The sequence below is a fragment of the Lithobates pipiens genome, unplaced genomic scaffold (genome assembly GCF_037356315.1).
Source record: "Lithobates pipiens isolate NorthernLeopardFrog02 unplaced genomic scaffold, aLitPip1_a1.2 Scaffold_13, whole genome shotgun sequence".
NCBI lineage: Eukaryota > Metazoa > Chordata > Amphibia > Anura > Ranidae > Lithobates > Lithobates pipiens.
In genome coordinates this window covers 127141011-127165509 of record NW_027507718.1, presented here as the reverse complement: position 1 = coordinate 127165509, position 24499 = coordinate 127141011, and positions in this window count along the sequence as shown.

Below are 24499 nucleotides of genomic sequence, written 5' to 3'. Positions count from 1 at the left end.
ACAGACCTTTGTGCATCCGAATCCTCTAAGCCTCACTATTCTCAGAACAATCTTAGCCCCCTGGAACGCCAGGCATTGAAATCCCTCAAAAACAACAAGAATCTTATCATAAGACCAGCAGATAAAGGGGGAGGGATAGTGATACAAGATAAAGTGGATTATATGAGTGAGGCACATCGACTCCTTTCTGATAACAAAACTTATGAAAAACTCAAAGCTGATCCATTACCGAGGTTCATGGAAGAATCCAAGGTTATTGTTACCCAAGCATTCTTGGAAGGTACCTTGAGTAAAACTGAAGCCGCTTTTTTCAAAAAATCATTTTATCAAGTACCCTACTTGTACCACCTCCCCAAAATTCACAAAGATGCCAATAATCCACCTGGTCGCCCTATAGTAGCCTCAATGGATAGTATCACCACCAGCTATTCACTCTATATAGATCATTTTCTACAACCTCTGGCTCAAGGCCTCCCGTCTTATATTCGAGATGGGACCCACTTAATAGAACTGCTTAGTCCCTATACCTGGGAACCAACATATATGTGGGTATCATTGGATGTATGCTCTTTATATACCTCAATACCCCATAATGTTGGCCTCCAGGCAGTTGCCCATTTCCTTCAGAATGATTCCCCTTTAAATGTACAACAAATTAACTTTATTCTTCTTGCCACTCGCTTTTGCTTAGAGCACAACTATTTCACTTTTGATGGTGATTATTATTTTCAAAAACAAGGCACAGCTATGGGGGCTAATTTTGCCCCCAGCTATGCCAATCTTACGATGGGACTATGGGAGACCAGGTGTCTATCGGCTGACAACCCCTTTTCGGAACACCTGGTCTTCTATGGTCGTTACATCGATGATATCATTGTCATTTGGGATGGCCCTGCAACCTTGGTAGAAGATTTTGTCACGTATTGCAATAAGAATACTTTTGGGCTAACATTTACCTGTGTCAAGAATCCGGACTCCATATGCTTTCTTGACTTGGAATTATTTCATCGAGACCACACTATTACAGCTAAAAACTATACAAAGCCCACAGCAGGAAATTCTTTTCTACATTATTCGAGTTGCCACCACCCTAGGTGGAAAAATAATGTACCCAAAAGTCAGTTCCATCGCCTGAGACGGAATTGCACCAGACTAGAAGACTACACCTCTCAAAGTACACTATTAAAGAAAAAATTCCAAGACAAAGGTTATCCTCCTCAACTTATTGAGGAGGCCTGTAATTCATACCTAAGCGAAAATGTGCCTGTATCTAAAAAACAGCTTCCTGAAAATACCACTCGTTTTATCACTCAGTACCACTTTAGTTTTAAAAAAATGGAAAATATTATCAAAAAACACTGGTCCATTCTCAAACAAGATCCTCACCTATCTCAATGTATATCAGATAAACCAAAGTTTACCTACCGCAGGGCCCCGAGCATCAAAGATCAGATAGCCCCCAGTAAAACTAAATTTTCTACTTCATGGAAAAATCAGACGATGAAACAACTTACATTAATTCCATTGTTAGGAATGTTTCAATGTAAAAAAGCTCTTTGCCTTACTTGTCAAAATGTCACCCATGGTAAGAAATCATTCACACATAATGGAAAGACCTTCACTTTTAATTCTTTTTACAATTGCTCCACTTCATATGTGGTTTATTGTATCTCTTGTCCTTGCGGTCTGTTGTATGTGGGTAGAACCATCAGGGCCCTCCTAGCTAGGTTTGGTGAACACCGGCGTGCGGTTGAGGTTGCAAATCCCAAATACAGTGTCGCACGACACTTTGAAACACACCATCAAAAAAATACTACTGATTTGAATGTCTGGATAATTGAAGCAATATCCGAAAAATTCACTCCGGCAGAGAGATTCCAACGCCTCTGCAAACAAGAAACATACTGGATATACTCTTTAAATACTTTGACACCACATGGATTAAACGAAGAGATTGAAGTTCATACGGTTCTCTAATACCTTCCCCTCATAGTGTTTCCCAACTCCCAAACAGATCAGACTACACACAGACTCCTTCCTTTTCATACTTTATAATATAGTACATTATATCTTATACTTCCAACTACCCACGGCCTCTCTCTGGAGTTCCAGTCTTACCTCTGTTGTACTAGTATATCTATCCCATATCTATTACCTTTTTCCATTATTATTTCAACTCCATCACAAAATATTCTCCACTTTTTTGTTATTTACTTTTTTCATTCTTACTGTTTTTATCTTCATGGTTATTTTTATTTTTAGTTTTATTTTTATTCTTATCCTTATATTTTTATTATTATTTTTTATTTTTATATATATCTGTTTATTTTTATATTTATTTTTATTTTCATTATTATTTTTATTTTCATTTCTATCTTTATTCTATTAGTTCTCAATTTTATTATCATCTTCATATAATAGTAATAATAATATTTTTCCCTCATTTTTATTTTTTATTTATTTTTATTATTTATTTATTGTTTTTTCCTTCAATTTTCCCCTTATTATTATTTTTACTTTTTATTTTTATTATTTATTTTATGTTATTTTTAATAATTTTTTTTATTTTATTATATATTTTTTTATTAATTTTTTTAAATAATTTTTTTCATATTTATATTCATTTTCATTTCTCTACTCTTTTTTTTCATTTCATTTCCTCCCTTCCCCATCTCCTCTATCCCTATCATCCTATTCCCCTTTATTTATATATAATGGTTGCGGTTATCACCAATATATAGTCCCATACACACATGTACATAAAAAATCTCAGTCCCTCTCCTAAATATATATAAAAGTATTTATATGGTCTCATATAGTGCTGCCCACATGCTTTAAATTATATATTTTATATATATAATTTTTATATGTATAATGTTTCAATATTATTTTGAGATGCTACAGTCAATTTTATTTATTCTCATTTCATTCAGTTATTTGCCTGTTAATATATCTATACAAGTCCGTTGTCCAATAGTAACACAGGTCAGCCCCTCCTTCTGTGTATATATGCATCACTTCCTGTCTAGAATACTAGAACTGAGGAAACAACTGAATTTGTGAAACGCGTCTTCTGATTGGCCCACGCGTCACTTCCGGATCCCAGAGCTTGCGTTCCACGCTGGAACGCACTTCCGGTTCCGGCCATCCGACCATCCGGACGCTTAACAAAGCTGGAAACCGATGAAAACTATTAGAAATACAGAGGTGCTGCTCCAAATCAGCTTTTGGAACACAGAGGCAAGCCTATTGTCGTCCCCCCTGTCTGCTTTTATACTCCATCAGCTCTGCAAACCCCGTGGACCGGATTGAGACATGGATACATCCCTATCTAATTTACATGCCTAAATCACTCTGACCTTTGTCAGTAGCCATTTGGCCGTATGTTTTTTATTTTAATAAATACTTTATCGTTTATACTGCACTTAGTCTGGCGCACCTTCTCCCTGTTTTTTGTGTTTTCGAATTCTTTAGAGAGCCCTGCTTCTCCTCTCAAGACTGTTGCTGCCGACGGTGCTTCTCCTATATTATTACAAATGCTATTGTTATTGACATTTTAAAATACTCATACTCAAATAGAGACTATACAGTGACTGATTCTTTGCGCCATCTGATCCCAAATATCTCTCTATTCTTATATGAAGAGAAGGAGAAGACCGGAGGAGGAAGATGCAAGAGAGGATGGAGGAAGACGGGAGGAAGAAGTGGGGAAGACGAAGATATTTTTAACCGCTTGAGATCTGCGCTATAGCCGAATGACGGCTACAGCGCGGACCTGCTTTGCCGGGACTACGTCTATTGACGTCATCCCGTGCGCGAGCGGCCTGTGCGCCCCCTGAGGGGCGCGCGCGGCGCGCTCTGTGATCAGCGAGTCTATGAGGCTCATCTGATCACGGATCGATCCCGACCCCTTACCACGTGATCAGCTGTCAGCCAATGACAGCTGATCATGTGATGACAACATAGCCGGTAATCGGCTATGTTTCCTCCTTGCACTGACAGCGCGAGGAGAAAAAAAAAAGCCGATCATCGGCGGCCGTGTTCAGGACATCAGTCCCGATCACGGCCAGTTTAGCAGTGCCCATCTGCCCCCTGCCAGTGCCACCCAAATAATAAAAAAGTGCCACCCATCAGTGCCCACAGTGCCCCCCATCAGTGCCCACAGTGCCACCCATCAGTGCCTACAGTGCCACCCATCAGTACCCACAGTGCCACCCATCAGTGCCCACAGTGCCACCTATCAGTGCCCACAATCTGCCTCAACAACAGTGCTGGACCCCAGTGCCACATATCCGTGCCCATCAGTGTCATCTAGCATCTTATATGTGCCCATCTTTGCCCATCAGTGCCGCCTTATCTGTGCCCATCAGTACTGCCTTATCTGTGCCTATCGGTGCCACCTTATCGGTGCCTATTAGTGCTGCCTTAACTGTGCCTATCAGTGCCCACCAGTGCAGCCTATCATTGCCCACCAGTGCCGCCTCTTCTGCGAATTTCAATGAAGGAGAAAAATGACCTGTTTGCAAAATTTTATAACAAACTATTAATCATGATTTTTTATTTTATTTTTATTTTTCATTTTGTTTTTGTTTGTTTAGCAAAAAATAAAACTCCCAGCTGTAATTAAATACCACCAAAAGAAAGCTCTATTTGTGGGAAAAAAATTATAAAAATTTCATTTGGGTACAGTGTTGTATGACCGCGCAATTGTCATTCAAAGTGCATCAGCGCTGAAAGCTGAAAATTGGTCTGGGCAGGAGGGGGGTTTAAGTGCCCAGTAAGCAAGTGGTTAATAAAAGACTTGTCAAAAACTGTCTACTGTATTTTTTCACACTACACTACTTTTTTGGGTGAATGGGTAGGGGTACAATGTACGCCATACTCATTCACATAGCGGGGGAGGCCGGGATCTGGGGGCCCCCTTGTTATTGTTGGATTACAGATTCTGATAAACCTCCCACCTGCAGATCCTGACAACCACAGTGCAAGGGTTGTCGGGAAGAGTCCCTTGTCCCCATCAACATGGGGGTAAGGTGCTTTGGGGTCATCCCCTCTCTTACCTGACCTGCCGGGCTGCATGCTTGGATAAGGGTCTGGTATGGATTTTGGGGGGACCCATGCCATTTTTTCTTACATTTTGCCGTGGGAGTCCCCTCCGAATCCATGCTAGACCCAAGGGCCTGATATGGACCTGAGGGCGACCCCACGCTGTTTTTTTTTCACAATTCTGTTTCTTCAATTCTTCCTCTGCTCCGTTGTCCTCTGGGACATGTGAGTGTCCCAGGAAACAACAAGGCCATTCACAAAGCGCCCTGCGTGGCTCGCGCATGGGCATTAGGAAATGGGCAGTGAAGCCGCAAGGCTCCACTGCCTGTTTCCCTTAGTTAGGATGGCGGTGTCAGCAGCTGATCCGATGGATGGAGGCCTTGGGGTGGTCGATATCGCGGGCTCGCTGGACAGGTAAGTGTCCTTGTTAAAAGTCATCAGCTACAGTGTTTGCAGCTGCTGAGTTCCAGAACGCCTCTTTAAGCCCCATACACAACATTTACCAAAACCATATAATATGAGGTCAAACCTTAGGAGTTTTAATTTGTATGCAATTAGGCAGGCCCTTGCACTACATGGTTTTGGTAAATCTGAAGACAAAAATTAGCAGAAAATCTGATAGTGTGTATGGGGCTTTAGAGATGCTTCTGACTTCTTGGTGAACTTAATTATTCTGGACCAGTGACACAGTAAGCCAGAAAGCCATAAGAACTGGGATAAAAAAAAATCTTTAGAAGGAGCTCAGTAAGGAAAATAGGTGGGATCCCATCCCATCCCATCCATTTGGCCAGCCAATTAGCAGACTGGAGTAGCTACCTCGGCATAGGGGTTGGTTAAAGTTGCTTAAAAATTTGGCATTTGGCACACCTTTTTAAAGCAGTCTGAATACCAATCAAGGTCATTAAATAAAATGGTAACCTAACAGTCCTGTTCCTACATTGCTTTTGCCTTGCTTTGGTTAGCTTTGCTTCAAAAATTATACTTCATGTAATTTTCTTGGTGCTTCTTTGAAATGCTCGCTAACAGCTCCTGCAGCTTTTAAGAGGCTCTTATTCAGTTAGCTTTGCTTTGTTTTTGGAGGTATTACAGGTTTCAGATATCCCAGGATGCACTGGGAGACCAACAAGCGACCTCAAAAGACATCATCAGAAGTCACTTCCGGTTCATGTGTATATATTTTGGGAGTGTCTGGTGCAGACGTCACATCTGATGTGCAGAGTGCAGCAGCAGGAAGTGAGCAGGGTCTGGACTGGAGTGGAGCAACTAGCAGATGGCACACATCATGGGAACACTATAGCAAAAGGTAAACAGGACTGGAGAGTGAGGATCAGCAGAGCTAGGGGACTGGAGCAGGAGACTAGCAGATGTCACACGTTGTGTGCAGAATAGGAGCAATATAGCAGAAGGTGATTGGGGTCTGGAGAGAGGGGATGATCAGAAAACCAGAGTCTCAGAAGAGCTGGGGGTTACTACTGAACGGGGGATCAGCAAAGCTGGGGGTTACTACTGAACGGGGGATCAGCAAAGCTGGGGGTTACTACTGAGTAGGAGATCAGTAGTGCTGCAAGTAACTACTGAGTGGGGGATCGACAGAGCTGGGGGATAGTACTGAGTGAGGAGGGGCAGGGAAACAGCAGAACTGAGGGTTACTACTGAGCTGGGGATCTGCTGAAGAAGGATACTAATAAGCTGGGATCTGGTGAAAGGGAATACTAATGAGCTGAGAATCTGGTGGACAGGGGTAATAATAAGCTGGGGATCTGCTGAATGGGGGTACTAATGAGCTGAGGTCCTTTAAAACCAATAGGAAATCAACACACACAAGGCATTTGACAAACTTCATTAAAGCTTCAAAAAAGCACCACAGAAGAATAAAAAAAAATGATCAAACGGTAGGCGCTTTAATGTGTGGTAAAGTCGAAGCAAGTGTAAACGAGCCCTTGCTATTCCAGTCATACTGCAGAGAAAGCCAAACCTGTAGAAGAGGAGAGGATCTTTTATGAGGCTCAGATTGCACTGTTTTTAACCACTTAAGGACCGCCTCACGCCGATATATGTCGGCAGAATGGCGCGGCTGGGCACAAGCACATTCGGTGGTCAATCAGCAAAACACCCACCCCACCCACCCTGTTGCTCAATTGTCCACCCACCAGCCCCACACTTAACCTGCCTAGGTCGTGGGCAGCTTCAGATCCTCAGATCCTTCCTGCGTCTCCTCTGTGACTTCACAGCAGCTTCCCCTGCATCCCCTCCTCGGGCGACTAATACATTCACTTCTCCTCTCAGCCAATCGGATCTTGAGACCCGCTTCTTGATTGGCTGGGAGGAGAAACAGGAAGACAATAGGGAATATTAGTTCACTATTGTCACACAACTGGGTGCTCTGCCCCCCGAGCCCACCTTTTTTTGAAGCCAATTAGAGCCTCAGGCTCTAAACATGTGCTTCCAAAACAAACAAAAAAAAACATTAAAATCCATGCGTTCGGCGCCCTGCATATAGATTAGGGGCCGGGCACATAGATTAGGGGGTGCCCCTGCACCCCTTATGGATGGGCCGCCACTGCTACAACTTATTGCGACAGTTCCATCTGAGCATGTGTTGCCTGCATATTGTCACTAGTGCCTATTTGTTGCCCATATAAAGTGACAATTGTCCATTTGGTGGCAATATATTTTCCAAAATGCCCATTTGTTGCCCACATATTGTCACAGTCAGCAATTTGTTACCTGTGTTTAGTTACAATTGCCAGTTTGTTGCCCAAAGATTATCTCAATTATCAGTTCGTTGCCCAAATTACCGTATATACTCGAGTATAAGCCGAGATTTTCAGCCTCTTTTTTGAGGCTGAAAGTGCCCCCCTCGGCTTATACTCGAGTCATCGCTGTCTGCCCGCTCGATCAGCGTGTCGAGCAGACAGACAGCGGCCATTCTATAATTCAAAAGCCGCGCCTCCGGCTCCGCCTTCGCCTGTGATAGGCGGAACACTGAATTTCCCAGCAGCCTGTGTTCCGCCTATCACGGACATCGTATCATCCTCGTACTACGGACGAGGATGATACGATGTCCGTGATAGGCGGAACACAGGCTGCTGGGAAATTCAGTGTTCCGCCTATCACAGGCGAAGGTGGCGGCGCAGCTTTTGAATTTTACAATGGCCGCCGAGGCGCCGACGAAGAGGGCACGGGACGGAGGCAAGGCAAGGCACGGCACGGGACGGGACGGGACGGAGGCAAGGCACGGCGGCAAGGCACGGCATGGGACGGAGGCAAGGAGGCAAGGCACGGGACGGAGGCTCGGGACAAAGGCTCGGGACACAGGTAGGCTGGACACACACACACACACACACACACACACACACACACACACACACACACACACACACACACACACACACACACACACGGATGGATACACACACACACAGGGATGGATGGATGGATGGAGACACACACACACAGGGATGGATGGATGGAGACACACACACACAGGGATGGATGGATGGAGACACACACACACAGGGATGGATGGATGGATGGACACACACACACACAGGGATGGATGGACGGACACACAGGGATGGACGGACACACAGGGATGGACGGACACACAGGGATGGACGGACACACACACAGGGATGGACAGGCATGTCTCACCCTCGGCTTATACACGAGTCAATAAGTTTGCCAGTTTTTTTGGGGGTAAATTGGGGGCCTCGGCTTATATTCGGGTCGGCCTATACTCGAGTATATACGGTACTACGGTATCAACTGTGTGATTTGTGGGGGCCAAGTCAGCACTGTTTCTTCCTGGATGGCTATCATTTTCAAACCACGCTCTATCTCTATTCTCCACTGCAGAATTTCAGCTTCACAGGATTGCAAAAGTGCCCCGGTATAGTAAAGACAGCCACTATTTCACACTTAGAAAAGGTTTATTTCAACAAATGGCAATGCCAAATTTCACACTGCTTTGATTCTGCTCCACTGCCACTGATCTAGTATCCTAGAAATCAGAAATGATAGCCACCACAGGCTGAGGAAAAAATGGATTGGGGAGGCAATGTGCAAGTGTTTTTGCATTTATATCCTGGGCTGGGCTGGGCTGAGCAAGAAGAGCAGTTCTAGAGGAGTTTAAAAAGCTTTAAAAAACACGCATAACATAACGCAAAACATATGTGTAACATGTCTACAGGAACTCTTATTGAAGTCTTTGGATACATAGTACACATCTCATGTAGGGTGTTGAGTGTAGAAGAATGCAACCAGTCCCCCCCCACCAAGTGGAAAAATTTCCCCACATCTCCCCCAAAATGGAAGGCCCCCCTGGCCACAAAATTTCTACAGTTTAATCCCAGAAACACTGCCCATCTAACCCACCTATGCAGCCCTCCAAGAACATCCCAGACCAACGGAGCTCAGCCACCAACAACCTAAAAAGGGGCGCCACCTCATAGAACCCCATCACAGTTACTGATCAAGCTATTCGCACTCATAGGTAGTGACATCCTGGGGAGTCTCAGAGTAACTGCAATGCAACCTCCACCGATATTTCTCTTCACTTCTCCCATGGTTAACTTCTTGCTGCCCAGCATACATATAGTATAAAAAACATCCTGGGCAGCAAGTGGTTATAGAAGGATAATGGCTGCAGCTAATAAACCCCTGATGTCTCCATAAAGAGTACCCTTCACTGCCCAAAGTTATCACAAGGGGACTTGTTTACCACTTTGTGATAGCAATAAAATTAAAGTGTAAAATATTTTATAAAATAAATGGAAAAAATAAAAAAGATAAAAAGCAACCCATCCTACTGTGCTCACACCCAAGTGCAAACCTGCTGGCAGAGAAAGGGCTGGCACTCTCCAGAGGGACTCTCTCCTTTCCAAACTCTGTGCTGACTATGGGGCCTACTGAAGAATTTGGAAGCTGGTGAGTACCCAAGGCATGCCTCTACCTCAAAGCTCTCTACCTCTACATACTACAACCCTCCTAAAATGAAAATAAAGATGAAGGCAGGGAGCCTCACCACAGCCCCAGTCTATTTGACCATGTGGAGTTGTCCATTAACATTCTCCAGGTGTAGCTTCCATGGGTTTTTCTGCTTAAAAGTTTTCCAGTAAATCAATAAGTGACATTCACTGCAGTGGGCCCGCTCATCTCTCTCAAGAAATAGAACAGACATCAAGGTAGGTAAAATCTTAGTCCTGTAATCAGTGCACAGTCTTCTGCGGGGGTGCCTTCACCAGATTCCATGAAGCAGCACGTGACCCAGATGCAGTAGCTCTCTTTCTTTTTAGCCAGACAGAAACCTCCAGACATTGCCCCCCTGACACACCCTGTGGCAACCAAGCTTGAAACAATCACATTTTGGGTAATCTGATCCAACCCATAATCCCTTTCTGCCAGCATTAGTCCCCATCATTCCCCTGGACGCAAGCCTATGTCACAGAATAGTCGCTCTTTCACACCAGGCTCCTTCAAAAGAGATTTGTGTTTTCTGAAGAACATCAAATGAAAAATCAGCCACATAGGAAAATGGCAGCACCATACATTTCAGGAAAGTTGCAGTAAAGAAGTTGCAGTAAAGAAAGGAAGATGGAAAGAGATCCGGACTCCAGCAGAGGTCAGAACAGAGTCAAAAGGAGAAATGTAACCACTCCCACCCTACCATGTAGGAAAAATCCCCCCACCTCCCCCAGAAGGGGAAACCCATGTAAAAAGGCACCCTGGTCATATGGTCTCTACAGGTCGGTCCAAGATTAGAAACACTGCCTGCCTCCTCCACAGGCCAAAGGCCTGCCCACGAGCCTACCTATACTGCCCTCCAGAAACATCCCAGACTCACAGTGAGCAGTTGCCAAGTAACCCAAGGAAGAAGGCCACCTCAAAGGACCCTATAACAATCAATGTCCATGCTACTTTCACCTAATGTAGTACCATCCTCTGGTGGCTCAGAGAACCATAACTGGATTGCCACTGCAGTCCTCTACAGGCACAGGACTAGATATGAATTACACAACCTAAACTTGTGCCAAGGGCTGTAAAAGTAGAACATTCCAGCAACTGGATCTAAGGACATAGTAGAGTGCTTTCAGACTTTCACAATTTCATCAGTTTTGCACACCAGAGATTAGAGGAGTGAGTATCACCAAGACAGCAAGGCACAGACACTAATATAAACATGGTCATGATTCACACAGTGAACTATGGGGTTTTACCTTCCTCCAGACCGCAAATGTAAAAAAGCCCTTACTGTCCTGTGCTGTTTTCACACTGATGGCCTGAAGTTTACCAACACCATGGGTGCAGCGCAGTGTGCCTGTGGCCTACCTGCAAGTTAGCTATGTTTTGTCATAGACTTTTTTTTTACATCTTTAGGGTGTACACTAAAACTCCTGCATTCAGTTGTTTTGGTGTACTTTCAGAAAATGCACCAAACCCGCAGATATGATAGAAGTCTATGGCTCAGCGCATCTAACCCGCTAGCCCGCAGGAATGTTACAGGTGCACTGTGCTGTACCCACGGGTCAGTGTTAAAGCAGTCTACTAGTTGTTAGCCCTTTTATAGGTGCTATTATGCCCATCACAAAAGCTATTATACCAAGTGTGTGTTATTTTATATACTGACTTTCTTTTACTCTTGCAGCTGCTGCCGGCGTTGTTCTCCAGGCCATTGTTTCTCAACCTTTTTCCAGTTGAGGCGCCCTTGAAAAAGTATTTTCAGTCTTGAAGCACCCCGTCCAAGGCTTGGTTCGAGTTACTGTGTGCCACGGAAAATACATGCAAAATTGTGCTCGTTCCTGACAAATGCTCAGTAATTCTTAATGGTACCCCCACACATTGGCAAACATGGGGTGCGTTTGGTGTGGCACAGTTTAAAAAAAAGGGTTGGGGACTTCTTTCCCTGCATTTTTTCTGGTAGGGAAGCCCATTGAAATGAATGGGCTGCCCTACACGCAGCACACATCCACGCAAATGTGAATAAAGTGCCTGTCGATGGGAGAAATCAAAAGTGCTAATTTTAAAGGCTTATATGCATAGTATTGTCATAAAAAGACATGTATCAATGCAAAAAAAAAGTTTTTTTTCGAAAGCAGTGATTTTAATAAAACGTAAAGTGAAACAATAAAAGTGAAATATTCCTTTAAATTTCGTACCTGGGGGGTGTCTATAGTATGCCTGTAAAGTGGTGCATGTTTCCCATGTTTAGAACAGTCTGAGAGCAAAATGACATTTCTAAAGGAAAAAGGGTCATTTAAAAGTACTCGTGGCTATAATGAATTGTCTGTCTATACACATAAAAGTCATTGAAAAAAACGGTATCGGATTCCCCCACAGTCCATTTCCAAACCCTTGGGGTCTGGTATGAATATTAAGGGGAACCCCAAACCAAAATTAAAAAAAATTGCTTGGGGGTCCCCCCAAATTCCATACCAGGCCCTTCAGGTCTGGTATGGATTTTAAGGGGAACCCTGCGCCAAAATTTAAAAAAAAAATGGCGAGGGGGTCCCCCCAAAAATCCATATCTGACCCTTATCCTAGCACACAACCTGGCAGGCAACAGGAAAAGAGGGGGGATGAGAGAGTGCCCCCCCTGAACTGTACCAGGCCACATGCCCTCAACATGGGGAGGGCGCTTTGGGGTAGCCCCCCAAAGCACCTTGTCCCCATGTTGATGGGGACAAGGGCCTCATCACCACAACCCTTGCCCGGTGGTTGTGGGGGTCTTCGGACAGGGGGGCTTATTGGAATCTGGACGCCCCTTTAACAAGGCGACCCCCAGATCCCGGCCACCCCCCCTGTTTGAAATGGTAATGGAGTACAAATGTACCCCTACCGTTTCACAAAAAAAGTGTGAAACGTGACATGTTGGGTATCAATTTACTCGGCGTGAGAATATCTTTTTCAATATAAAAAAAATTAGGCTAATTTTACTGTTGTGTTATTTTTGTATTTAAAAAAGTGCGCTTGTAAGACTGCTGCACAAATATGGTGTGACAGAAAGTATTGCAATGACTGACATTTTATTCTTTAGGGTGTTAAAAAAAATTTATAATGTTTGGGGGTTCTAAGAAATTTTCTAGCCAAAAAAACTGTTTTAAACTTGTAAACAACAAATCTCAAAAAGAGGCTCGGTACTTAAGTGGTTGACAGAGCAGCACTACCCCCTGTTTCTTGCATGTTATATTAGCTATTAGTGATAGAACCTGTTCTGTTTTCTATTCCTTACACCTATTCCTCACACCTATTTAAAGTGGTAGCATGTGAGTAATACTTTATATAACTTCTGGACAGAAAGCCATCATTTCATTTAAGGCTGGAACTTGACTGTCACCATAAAATGCAAATGGTTAGATCAGCTAAACAGAGCACAATCAAATGGCAGAAACAGTTCAGTACCACAGAGTAATATTTTTAGTAAAAAATGTCTGTTATGAGAATTGCTTTATTAAAGATTCACATGAAATCATCTAATGAATATGCACAGAATAAATGCGTCTCAGTTGAAATCAAAGTAGCATATTCAGAAACTCTGTAAATACATCGATCTATCCATGGATCATGTGCAATGAAACGGGGTGACACATTTAAAAACAGAAAAACACTGGGGAAAAAACACAAACATCCAAATGTGTTTCGTCCTTAAATCTGGAGAGCATTTGTCTACAGAATGTAAAAGATTATTGCTGCTAATCAGTACATCTCTGATCCTGCTCATGGATAACTACCTAGGCGACAGCATCAAAATAAGCTTATACTGCCATCTGCTGATCAAAGATAAAACGACAACGAGGTGAACACAGACATTTTTCTTCCAAAACTCTTCAAGGCATCACTCTTGATTCATTTTAAAAGTTGGAAACCATGAGCTATATAGATCAGTAAAGAGCCTGTCCCATTTAATTAGGCCAAATCAAAATTTAGGTAGTGCCCATCAGATTCTATCTGTTATTTTATTAGAATAGTATTCTAGAATATTTAAAGCTTTAAAAAGTGGTATTTACCCAAAACCAAAAATGTTATATATTGCATATTGGCCCATGCTGGTCCAAGCATTAGGGGGGTGGCTGCATTTGTTTTTTTTGGCTTTTGTTCTCTGTGTTTTCACCTTGTGATCTGGCCAGTAACACACCTTCTGCATTAGAGTACACCCACTCTGGATGAAATAGCACAAGGGGCACATTTTGACAGCAGCACTGCCAATCTGGGGAAGGACATGTTAGATGTACTAGCAGATTTAGATACACTAACAAACTGAAGCCAAGCTTCAGCTCATACTGCAGTTATACTAGCAGTTACATCAAACTGTTTTTTTTTTCATGTAGGGAAAAAGGTTTTACATAAATAAAAGCTGACCATTATAAGCACCCCTGTCAGTGTCAAATAGTTTGTGCCAACACCCTGTTTGCTACATCTGCAGAACAGCTTATTCTATTGAAAAACAACAAACTTATTGGCAGGCTCACTGTAGAAAGCTTAAAAAAGAAAACTAATGTAGACATCACAAGGCATCACATTACAAGACATCTAAGAATTGGTAAGCTGCAATATAATAAATGTTTGCTTTTTGGTTTAATACAACTTTAACTTTAAGTATGGGAATTATTACATAGTTACAGTTTTCCAGTTTGGACCAATGTAAGTATGTATATGCTGTATCTACATACCTTTTATCATTTGAACTTGAGAATGAGATACATTTTAGGGAGACAGTGACCTGTGGTGTGCTATACACCACAGCAAAAAGTGGGTGTGACAAAACATTATAGTGGGAGGCATGGGCGTCCGCAGAACTTTTTCCAAGGGGGGGCATCATTTTAAGGCCACTCATGCTCCGCCCCTTTTCTAAAATTTCATGAAAATCTTTCCACTGGAAATACAAACATGTGTTATTTAAGAGATAATTCATCTTCACTTTGTATTGGAAGCTACTCAGGTGGCTGTGTACCATGCCCATATAGCCTAGAGAATGTACATCATTTTACATTGCAACACATCTGTTGTGGCCATATTTTGATGTTCATACTGTCACTGTATAGGCTGTTTTCATCAAGATAAAAATATGGCAACAACAGATGTATTGCAATGTAAAAAGATGTACATAGGCTATATGTGCATGGTACGCAGTCACCTGAGTGACCTTGCGGACGCCCATGCTTTCAATCCAATACAAAGTGATAAGTGAAGGGGAATTATCTCTTAAACTGTATACACACACATATCTTTCCAGCAAATTGCAATTATAGCTAAGCTCAGCTGTCCCATTTTCCAAGCAAAGCAATATAAGCAATATATTATTATATATAAAAATGCTCCTCCTGAGTCTTGCTGTTACCTGTGGTTCTTCACTGTGTATGCCTCAGTATTTTCTGTCTGTTATGATGATCCCCTAAGCCCAGGGCAGCACACTGGTAGACGGCAGTGTATCACTGACTCTGACTCGGCCACTTGAGTGGGCGGGGCCAGTTCTGTGCTGGCTGGATCTACACAACGCAAGCATGCTGGCAGCCAATGACTGGAGCGGAGCAGCCGAGGCGAGCATCGCATTGGATGATAGGGCTGGGGTGAGGGGGGGATGTCAGATGATAGATGCCAGAGTCTCAGTCTCGCGGACAGAGAGCCGCCAGCGGACTCAGAAAAAAGAATGCAGCATGGCGACGGCTATTGCAGATCCTGCTGGCTGCTGTAACACCTTGGCGATTCCAGGGGGGGGCACTTGACCCCCCTTGCCCCCTGCTGCGGACGCCCATGGTTGGAGGGGCTTAATGGCCACGGTTAAACAAACCTGGGCTTCCTTGCACCTATAAATTATGCTTTGATTGCTGTGCTACAAGCTGGAGTCTCAGGGATACATATAAACTTTAACACAATCATTTAGAAAATACTTCCAGTGTGAACTAACCCTTAGGGAGAGAAATTTGAGAGAGGGAATGATTACTGTTATATAGGATCACTATGGTGTATGGAAGAACGGAAGGAGGTATCACTATGGTACATGGAAGGCAGGAAGACTTACTATGGTATATGGAAGGCAGGAAGGAAGGGCTGCTTTGGCATATGGAAGGCAGGAAGGAAGGATCACTATGGTACATGGAAGGCAGGAAGGAAGGATCACTATGGTACATGGTTTTGCAGGAAGGATTACTATGATATATGGAAGAAAGGAAGGAGGGACCACTATGGTACGCAGAAGAAAGGAAGGAGGGGTCACTATGGTACATGGAAGAAAGGAAGGGGGGTCACTATGGTACATGGAAGGGAGTAAGAATCACTATGATACATGGAAGGCAAAAAGGATCAATTTATTATATCAAAGGCAGGAAGGATCACTATTGCACATGGAAGGCAGGAAGGATCAATATAGTACATGGAAGGCAGGAAGAATCACTATAGTATATGTTAATTGAAAATTTAGATACTAAGCAAGGTGGACTTTAGAGGCACACAGGTAATAGATCTAAAAAACTGTTATTCATTTTTATCTCATAGTAAAAAATATAAAGCTGGAGTACAGTTATTTCAAACATACATATGTACAGGACAAAAATAAAATGATTTATCAATATACCCTACGGATATGGATATTGACACCACATAATATCTTATATAACCAAATCCATAAATTTGAGCTGAGTAAGTTCTCAAAATATCTTCCAACAAAGATATGGATATCGGGTAAATTGTGGGTCCAAATGTAAATCTGGGTATAGCAGATTTTTTTTCTCTCAATAGCTTGACATGTTGCACGTGGAATACGCTTCCTCAGGAGCAATATTTTTTCGTAGTAATAGGTAGTTGTTAGATAAATTCATATGCAATACAGCCCAAATGCATGCAAAAAGGTTTTGCATAAAAATAAGGGCATAACACCAACATCAGTCATCATATCAGTCAGAGCATAAACACACCCTGCTTATATATTATAGAAAGGCTAGGGATAAACCAGTCCGAAGATAGAAGGCCTTGTTAGTATATGGTGTCAAGTTGTGATCATCCGAGTAGGGAAGGAGGGGTCACTATGGTACATGGAAGACAGGAAAGAGGGGTCACTATGGTACATGGAAAGGAGTAAGAATCACTATGATACATGGAAGACAAGAAGGATCAATTTGGTATATATCAAAGGCAGGAAGGATCATTATTTCACATGGAAGGCAGGAATGATCACTATGGTAAATGGAAAGCTGGAAGGATCACTATAGTATATGGAAGGCAGGAAGGATCAGTATGACACATGGAATTCAGGAAAGATCACTATGATGTATAGAAGTCAATAAAGGATCACTATAGTACATACATGGAAGGCGGGAAGGATCACTATGACACATGGAAGGCAGGAAGTATTACTATGACACATGGAAGGCAAGAAGGAAGGATCACTATGGCACATGGAAGGCAGGAATGATCACTATGGTGCATGGAAGACAGGAAGGATCATTATGACACATGGAAAGCAGGAAGGAATGATCACTAGGGCACATGATAGGCAGGAAGGATCACTATTGTACATGGAAGGCAGGAAGGATCACTATGACACATGGAAGGCAGGAAAGATCACTATGGCACATGGAAGGCAGGGAGGATCACTATGGTACATGAAAGCAGGAAGGAAGGATTACTATGACACATGGAAGTCAGGAAGGATCACTATGGTACATCCTGGGCAGGAAGGGCAGTAGGACACATGGAATGCAGGAAAGATCACTATGATGTATAGAAGTCGAGAAGGATCACTATAGTACATACATGGAAGGCGGGAAGGATCACTATAACACATGGAAGGCAGGAAGGAAGAATTACTATGACAGATGGAAGGCAGGAAGGATGGATCACTATCGCACATGGAAGGCGGGAATGATGACCATGGTGTATGGAAGACAGAAAGGATCATTATGACACATGGAAGGCAGGAAGGAATGATCACTAGGGCACATGATTGGCAGGAAGGATCACTATTGTACATGGAAGGCAGGAATGATCACTATGACACATGGGAGGCAGGAAAGATCACTATGGCACATGGAAGGCAGGGAGGATCACTATGGTACATGAAAGCAGGAAGGAAGGATTACTATGACACATGGAAGGCAGGAAGGATCACTATGGTACATCCTGGGCAGGAAGGGTAGTAGGACACATGGAATGCAGGAAAGATCACTATGATGTATAGAAGTCGAGAAGGATCACTATAGTACATACATGGAAGGCGGGAAGGATCACTATAACACATGGAAGACAGGAAGGAAGAATTACTATGACACATGGAAGGCAGGAAGGATGGATCACCATGGCACATGGAAGGCGGGAATGATGACCATGGTGCATGGAAGACAGAAAGGATCATTATGACACATGGAAGGCAGGAAGGAATGATCACTAGGGCACATGATTGGCAGGAAGGATCACTATTGTACATGGAAGGCAGGAATGATCACTATGACACATGGGAGGCAGTAAAGATCACTATGGCACATGGAAGGCAGGGAGGATCACTATGGTACATGAAAACAGGAAGGAAGGATCACTATGACACATGGAAGGCAGGAAGCATCAATATGATACATGGAAGGCAGGAAGGAAGAATTACTATGACACATGGAAGGCAGGAAGGATAGATCACTATGGCACATGGAAGGCAGGAATGATCACAATGGTGCATGGAAGACAGGAAGGATCATTATGACACATGGAAGATAGGAAGGAATGATCACTAGGGCACATGATAGGCAGGAAGGATCACTATTGTACATGGAAGGCAGGAAGGATCACTATGACACATGGAAGGCAGGAAAGATCACTATGGCACATGGAAGGCAGGGAGGATCACTATGGTACATGAAAACAGGAAGGAAGGATCACTATGGCACATGGAAGGCAGGAAGCATCAATATGATACATGGAAGGCAAGAAGGAAGGATCACTATGGCACATGGAAGGCAGTAAGGAAAGATCACTATGGCACATGGAAGGCAGGAAGGATCACTATGGTACATGGAAGGCAGGAAATATCACCATGGTATATGAAAGAAAGGAAGGAGGGGTCACTATGGCACATGGATGAATGGAAAGAGGGGTAGCTATGGTACATGGAAGGGAGTAAGAATCACTATGGTACATGGAAGGCAAGAAGGATCAATATGGTACATGGAAGGCAGGAAGTATCACTATGGTACATGGAAGGCAGGAAGGATCACTATTGTACATGGAAGACAGGAAGGATCAATATGGCACATGGAAGACAGGAAAAATCACTATGATACATGAATGGCAGGAAGGCTCTCTATAGTATATGGAAAGAAGGATCATTATGACACATGGAAGGCAGGAAAGATCACTATGGTACTTGGAAGGCAGGAAGGATCACTATGGCACATGGGAGGCAGGAAGGATCACTATGGTACCTTGTCAGCTGCAGCATGGCACGCACCTGACAATTATGAATATGAATTTGTGCAGTCCAGTGTTACTTGAAATCCTGGGACAGTCCCATCAGTTGGGAGGTATGTATCTGTGGGATCCTCATGGAAGCTGGAAATCGCTGTGGCAGGCACTGTTACATTGCTCTACTACTTTTTGGCTCACATGCTGAGAGCCTGCCCTGCTACATTGTGAACACAGCAGATCACCCACTCAGCACAGGCACCATTCAGCAGACACTTTGCATTCTCTGAAGGAATTCAAAGAGTTCTCTGAACAAGATGAAGAGGTCAGGCAGTGACCACCTTGGCCAATGAGAGTACACTTTGCATTCATTGGGAAAATGCAAAGTGTTTTCTGAATAGCGCCCATGCAGAGCAAGTGACCTCCTGTATTCACTATGCAGCAGGGCAGCCGCTTGGCACAGGACCCTGAATCTAGTAGCGATCCCTGTAATAGTGATGGCTACTACAGTGATTTCCAGCTTCCACACGGGATCCTATAAGCATGCTAACACACTTTAGGCTACTTTCACAATGAGACGCTTTATAGAAGCTATTGCACTAAAAACAATGTGTGTAAATCGCCACCCCTGCAGCCCCAGTGTCAAAGCTTGCGGTGCGATCCTGCAAGCAGCATCTTTGAGGTGCTTTAGGAGCAGTGTATACAGCACTTCTAAAGTGCCCCTGATCTGAGTGTTCGAGTTGAACCCATGTTCAACTTGAACACCGCTTGTTTGCCCGTTTGGTAAAGCCAGAACATTATGGCCCGTTCGTGCAAAATTCGAGTGGCACTCACGGCCCATAATGCACTGCGGCATCGTAGTGCATTGCTAGCTGGTGATTGGCCAAGCATGCACTATGACCTGCATGCTTGGCCAATCACAGAGCCGTCAGCGAAGAGAGCCATAATTGGCCACAGGCAGGATGCCTGTGGCCAATTAGGGCTCAGGGATTTAGCACATGCCCCACACTATATAAGACCGCCTGCGCGGCGGCCTTGAGTAGTGTGTTGTGGCTCATAGAGAGAGATAGACGGAGAGGCAGTGTGTTTATATCCTCTGCAGCTATTGCAATTACAGTCAGTGTATTGTGCCCCCTGCACAGTGTACACCTGAAGCTACCCCAATTGCTGGTGTTGTTCTGGTCCTATACCACAGGCAGCTGCAGCAGTTACAGTCAGTGTATTGTGCCCCTGCACAGTGTACACCTGAAGCTACCCCAATTGCTGGTGTTGTTTTGGTCCTATACCACAGGCAGCTGCAGCAGTTACAGTCGGTGTATTGTGCCACCTGCACAGTGTACACCAGAAGCTACCCCAATTGCTGGTGTTGTTCTGGTCCTATACCATAGGCAGCTGCAGCAGTTACAGTCAGTGTATTGTGCCACCTGCACAGTGTACACCTGACGCTACCCCAATTGCTGGTGTTGTTCTAATCCTATACCACAGGCAGCTGCAGCAGTTACAGTCGGTGTATTTTGCCCCCCGCACAGTGTACACCTGAAGCTACCCCAATTGCTGCTGTTTTTCAGATCCTATACCACAGACAGGCAGCTGCAGTAATTACAGTCTGTGCACTGTGTCATCTGCACAATGGGCACCTAAAGCTACTCCAAATGCTGGTGTTCTGCTGATCCTACACCGCAGGCAGCTCCAGTAATTACAGTCGATGTACTGTGTCATCTGCACAGTGTGCACCTAAAGCTACCCCAATTGCTGGTGTTTGCTGATCCTATAACGCAGGTAGCTCCAGTAATTACAGTCGGTGTACTTTGTCATCTGCACCGTGTGCACCTAAAGCTACCACAATTGCTGGTGTTCTGCTGATCCTATACCGCAGGCAGCTCCAGTAATTACAGTTGGTGTATTGTGTCATCTGCACAGTGTGCATCTAAAGCTACCCCAATTGCTAGTCTTCTGCTGATCCTATACCACAGGCAGGCAGCTCCAGTATTTACAATCAGTGTACTGTGTCATCTGCACAGCGTGAACCTAAAGCTACCCCAATTGCTGGTGTTCTACTGATCCTATACCACAGGCAGGCAGCTGCAGTAATTACAGTCAGCGTACTGTGTCATCTGCACAGTGTACACCTAAAGCTACCCCAATTGCTGGTGTTCTGCTGATCCTATACCGCAGGCAGCTCCAGTAATTACAGTCGGTGTACTGTGTCATCTGCACAGTGTGCATCTAAAGCTACCCCAATTGCTGGTCTTCTGCTGATCCTAAACCACAGGCAGGCAGCTCCAGTAATTACAATCAGTTTACTGTGTCATCTGCACAGCGTGAACCTAAAGCTACCCCAACTGCTGGTGTTCTGCTGATCCTATAACGCAGGCAGCTCCAGTAATTACAGTTAACGTATTGTGTCATATGCACAGTGTGCACCTAAAGCTACCTCAATTGCTGGTGTTCTACTGATCCTATACCACAGGCAGGCAGCTGCAGTAATTACAGTCAGCGTACTGTGTCATCTGCACAGTGTGCACCTAAAGCTACCCCAATTGCTGGTGTTCTGCTGATGCTATACCGCAGGCAGCTCCAGTAATTACAGTCGTGTACTGTGTCATCTGCACAGTGTGCACGTAAAGCTACCCCAATTGCTGGTGTTTTGCTGATCCTATACCGCAGGCAGGTCCAGTAATTACAGTTGGTGTATTGTGTCATCTGCACAGTGTGCACCTAATGCTACCCCAGTTGCTGGTGTTCTGCTGATCCTATACCGCAGGCAGCTCCAGTAATTACAGTTGGTGTATTGTGTCATCTGCACAGTGTGCACCTAAAGCTACCCCAATTGCTGGCGTTTTTCTGATCCTATACTGCAGGCAGCTCCAGTAATTACAGTTGGTGTATTGTGTCATCTGCACAGTGTGCACCTAAAGCTACGCCAATTGCTGGTGTTCTGCTGATCCTATACCGCAGGCAGCTCCAGTAATTGAACCTGGTGTATTGTGCCATCTGCACAATGTGCACCTAAAGCTACCCCAGTTGCTCGTGTTTGCTAATCCTATAACGCAGGCAGCTCCAGTGATTACAGTCGGTGTACTTTGTCATCTGCACCGTGTGCACCTGAAGCTACCACAATTGCTGGTCTTCTGCTGATCCTATACCGCAAGCAGCTCCAGTAATTACAGTTGGTGTATCGTGTCATCTGCACAGTGTGCACCTAAAGCTACTCCAATTGCTGGTGTTCTGCTGATCCTATGCCGCAGGCAGCTCCAGTAATTACAGTCGGTGTACTGTGTCATCTGCACAGTGTGCACCTATAGCTACCACAATTGCTGGTCTTCTGCTGATCCTATACCACAGGCAGGCAGCTCAAGTAATTACAGTGGCTGTACTGTGTCATCTGCACAGCGTGAACCTAAAGCTACCCCAATTGCTGGTGTTCTGCTGATCTTATACCGCAGGCAGCTCCAGTAATTACAGTCGGTGTACTGTGTCATCTGCACACTGTACACCTAAAGCTATCCCAATTGCTGGTGTTCTGCTGATCCTGAACCGCAGGCAGCTCCAGTAATTACAGTCGGTGTATTGTGTCATCTGCACAGTGTGCACCTAAAGCTACCACAATTGCTGGTGTTCTGCTGATCCTATACCACAGGCAGCTCCGGTAATTACAGTCGGTGTACTGTGTCATCTGCACAGTGTGCACCTAAAGCTACTCCAATTGCTGGTGTTCTGCTGATCCTATACCGCAGGCAGCTCCAGTAATTACAGCTGGTGTATTGTGTCATCTGCACAGTGTGCACATAAAGCTACCCCAATTGCTGGTGTTCTGCTGATCCTATACTGCAGGCAGCTCCAGTAATTACAGTTGGTGTATTGTGTCATCTGCACAGTGTGCACCTAAAGCTACGCCAATTGCTGGTGTTCTGCTGATCCTATACCGCCGGCAGCTCCAGTAATTACAGTCGGTGTATTGTGTCATCTGCACAGTGTGCACCTAAAGCTATCCCAATTGCTGGTGTTCTGCTGATCATGTACCGCCGGCAGCTCCAGTAATTACAGTCGGTGTACTATGTCATCTGCACAGTGTGCACCTAAAGCTACCACAATTGCTGGTGTTCTGATGATCCTATACCGCAGGCAGCTCCGGTAATTACAGTCGATGTACTGTGTCATCTGCACAGTGTGCACCTAAAGCTACCCCAATTGCTGGTGTTCTGCTGATCCTTTAACACAGGCAGCTCCAGTAATTACATTCGGTGTACTGTGTCATCTGCACAGTGTGCACCTAAAGCTACCACAATTGCTGGTGTTCTGCGGATCCTATACCGCAGGCAGCTCCAATAATTACAGCTGGTGTATTGTGTCATCTGCACAGTGGGCAACTAAAGCTACCACAATTGCTGGTGTTTGCTGATCCTATAATGCAGGCAGCTCCAGTAACTACAGTCGGTGTACTTTGTCATCTGCACCGTGTGCACCTAAAGCTACCACAATTGCTGGTGTTCTGCTGATCCTATACCGCAGGCAGCTCCAGTAATTACAGTCGATGTACTGTGTCATCTGCACAGTGTGCACCTAAAGCTACCCCAATTGCTGGTGTTTGCTGATCCTATAACGCAGGCAGCTCCAGTAATTACAATCGGTGTACTTTGTTATCTGCACCGTGTGCACCTAAAGCTACCACAATTGCTGGTGTTCTGCTGATCCTATACCGCAGGCAGCTCCAGTAATTACAGTTGGTGTATTGTGTCATCTGCACAGTGTGCACCTAAAGCTACTCCAATTGCTGGTGTTCTGCTGATCCTAAACCGCAGGCAGCTCCAGTAATTACAGCTGCTGTATTGTGTCATCTGCACAGTGTGCATCTAAAGCTACCCCAATTGCTGGTGTTCTGCTGATCCTATACCGCAGGCAGCTTCAGTAATTACAGCTGGTGTATTGTGTCATCTGCACAGTGTGCACCTAAAGCTACCCCAATTGCTGGTGTTCTGCTTATCCTATAACGCAGGCAGCTCCAGTAATTACAGTTAACGTATTGTGTCATATGCACAGTGTGCACCTAAAGCTACCCCAATTGCTGGTG